Genomic DNA, 3,769 nt, shown 5'->3' on the forward strand with positions numbered 1-3,769 from the left:
TCGAACGACCCTTTCACAGGGGTTGCCTAAGACCATCGGAAAACACATATATAATTACATATTGTTTTTGTGATTAATCACTATGCTTTCATTTGTAACAATGAAAATACATCCTGCATATCAGATATTTACATTACGATTCATAACAGTAGCAAAATTATAGTTATGAAGTAGCAACGAAAATAATTTTATGGTTGGGGTCACCACAACATGAGGAACTGTATTAAAGGGTCGTGGCATTAGGAAGGTTGAGAACCATTGCTCTAGAGGAAGCACAGCCCTGCTGGCATCTCAAATTGAACCCCATGAAATTGATTTCAGAATTCTGATGTCTAGACACTAGGATAATAATTTTATGTTGTTTTAAGCCACAAAGATTATGATATTTTGTTATATAAACTCTAGGTAACTAATTCACTTCCTTAAAAACTCTTGAAAAAGAAAACCAAATTTAAACTAAAGATTTTTTAAAAATCAATTTACTTAAAGATCATATTGAAAGTCTCCAAACTAAGAAAGTTTGGCTGCAAAAACAGAAGAAAGAAAAAGAAACACACACACACACACACACACACACAACAAACAAACAAAAACCTACAGTCAAAAGTAAAAAACAGAAGCTTCAACAGACACTTTGTCCTCCCTGAATGGCATCAAGAAAAAAAGGGGGGTGGGGGGCGTTTTCATGAACATTCAATTTAAAGTGAATTTACCACTAAAAAAAGAGAGGATAATCTTTCCAAAGCAATCGAAAGAATCAGCCAGGCATGTGAAAAGCTGGACACATATAAAATAGAAGCCAAACTCTTTCAGAAAAATTGGAAATAGCCGCTGTCAAGGATCAATGTCAGAGTATTTCTCATGAGAGAAAAGCTCATGAAAACAGGTGGGGAACACTGGTGGTCAGGAGTAACTCTGATGACATAAGGAAGAAAAAATGGAAACTTCAGACAATTTTTTTTTAGTTAGAATTTAATTAAAACATTTTGAAATATATGTTTATGTCCCTGATGTTCTAAATTGTACGTTTGGCAGAGGCCCTAGAACCACCAGGGAATTATTTGGACAAGCAAATCCCAAGGAAGGGGGTACATGAGGCAGTAATAGGGCAGGAATCCAAAGTTGCATGGCTTGCGGGGACCGGATGCCACCCCCAAAGAACCAGGAACCAGGGGAAGGGGTTGTGGCATGTCCTCCGCAAGACAAGACAGCTTGTTGTGGTGCCCTTGCATGATAGATGTTAAGGACCTTCCTTTGATTTAACTCTCCCACCTGAATCAGGAATCTGGTGCTCCACCTCATCTTCCCATCAGAGGCAACATGTTACAGGAACCCCCAAGGGGAAATTGCTAAGAGGATTGCTGGCCTGCTCCCTCTTCTAGAAAGCAAGGAAAAAGCCTCCCGAGAAACCCCCTTCTTCAAGGGACTTCATGAGTCAGGGCATCCTCCACTGTCAATCATTGTTTTACATCGAGCACTGAATTCAGTCTTTTCTCTACTCAACCTGAATCTGAAGTGTTTCCGTTTCTGGGTTGATTTTACCTTCCAAAATGTTTACTTCTGAAGATCCAGAACCCCCATAAGACACTTTCTTCTCTCTCTACTAAGTTATTTTGGTTTTTTCCCCTCTTAGCTTTATTGCTGTTGAAAGGAGTATTTCGAGGTGAAATAGGCAGGTTTAGGAAATTTTAGGAATTAAGGGGTCCATGGAAAAAGCACAGGGCTACAGAGCTGCAAAGGGTACATTTCCATAGAATAAGGGAGCTGGGAGCTGCAGAAGGTATACATTTACAGAATAAAGGGAAGGAAGTCCCTCATTCAGAGAGGGAAGAGAAAAGCCCAAAGGGAATAGGAAAACAAAAGGGAGAAGAAGGAGAAAACCTCACATATGTGTGAGGTTTGATCTCTGAAGTTGTTATAGTGACCAAATCAGAGGAGATAATGACCAATCAGAATGGATATCAAGGCACAAAGAACTGTAGCCTTTATAAACCTAAGGAAAGGGGACTTACTGGGGCTCTTTCCCCCTCCCCACCTGGGAGTCCATGCTTGTTTCTCAATAAATTTCCACCTTTTACTATTGCACCTTTCCTCTGTGGTTTCATTCTTCAACTCCACCAGACAAGAATCTGGGAACCACCCTCCCAGAGGAACACCACACGTTCCAGTTCAATTTTCCCGTTTCACTGTTAGTTAAGTGATTATACATTGATTGAAATGAAAATTTGATAGAATTGTCTTAAGAGAATGCTTTATAACTTTAGAATATCTAAAGCTGATTTTATAAGTAATTGCTTGTTTTACTCTATTTATAGGTAGTATAATTAGAATATTTTTGTTGTCAACAAGTATGCTAAAATAATCCAGAAATACAGCAAGTTGTTGTTGTTTTTTTGTCTTTTAAAATAATTTTGAGCTTTTTCTATTTTGACATCAGTAGCATTTTTAAGTGATCATTCAATAGCTCAAATGGAAATTTCATTGATCATAATTTTTGGATAGTGTTTTATAAATGCATATTTTATTAATAAGAATCCTGTGCAAAAATGTTTTCTATTTTACTTGATTTTTAGTTAGTATAATTATAGTAATTTTGTTGTTGATATTTAGTGAGACTTTTCTTTTGACTCAGAAACAGCAATTTTTTGTCCCATTCTCTTATTTGTCATCATTGTTAAGTAATTATACAATTTCTCAAATGGAAGTGTGACAGAAATTATAATTCTTGATTTGTATTTCATAATTGTTATTTATTTCAAAGTAAATTCCATGAGTAAATTGTTTCCTAGACTTCTATTTCTAGATAGTTTACTGATATATTTTCCATTGATTGTGTTATAAAGTTCCTTGTGACAGGAGCTATGATAAAAGTTTTATAGGGACATTTCACATTTGGAAACGTTCAAAATTCCAAGTTCATCTGTGAATATCAAAGGCTGAATTTGTTCTAGTTACGAAACTACTACGTTTATCTGAATAAATTTTAGTTCATGGGTTGCATCATGCTTAGTGTTAAACCCAGCAAACATCTCACTCTGGGCTGGACCCTGCCAGTCCTCCAGACCTCATCTCCTGTTCACTGTGTTCTGGGCTCCCTGGTTGGTACAAGTGTCTCAAGGGCCCCAAGCTCCTTTTACCTTTTGCTCAATTTGTTTCTTTAGCCTGAAATGCTTTTTTTTCTTTCTTTCTTTTTCCCCATTTACTTATTTATTTTGAGAGAGAGACAGATTTGTTGTTCCACTTATTTATGCATTTATTGGTTGCTTCCTGTAAGTGCCCTCATTGGGGATCAAACCCAAAATCCTTGTGTATGGGGATGACACTCGAACCAACTGAGCTAGCAGACCAGGGCTTGGAATGTTTTGTTTTTCTTTTCTTTTATTATCCTTTGTGTATCTCTTACTCCTTCATGTTTTAAATGGGATTAATCTAGAGAAGCTTTCAGTTATTTCGCAGTTTGAAATGAATTCATCCTGTACTTCTTTATCTTCACACCCTATGCTTTTCCAATTTTCTTGGCTAACGCTTGTATAATTATTATGTGATTATTTGTTAAATGTGCATATAGTCATCCATGTAGTCCAGCGGTTCTCAACCTGTGGGTCGCGACCCCTTTGGCAGTTGAATGACCCTTTCACAGGGGTCGCCTAAGACCATCCTGCATATCAGATATTTACATTACGATTCATAACAGTAGCAACATTACAGTTATGAAGTAGCAACGAAAATAATTTTATGGTTGGGTCACAACATGAGGAACTGTATTTAA

This window comes from Myotis yumanensis, unplaced genomic scaffold (assembly GCF_028538775.1).
Source record: "Myotis yumanensis isolate MYYU_CA2020_CCGP unplaced genomic scaffold, mMyoYum1.0.hap1 SCAF_2, whole genome shotgun sequence".
In the NCBI taxonomy this organism is placed as follows: Eukaryota; Metazoa; Chordata; class Mammalia; order Chiroptera; family Vespertilionidae; genus Myotis; species Myotis yumanensis.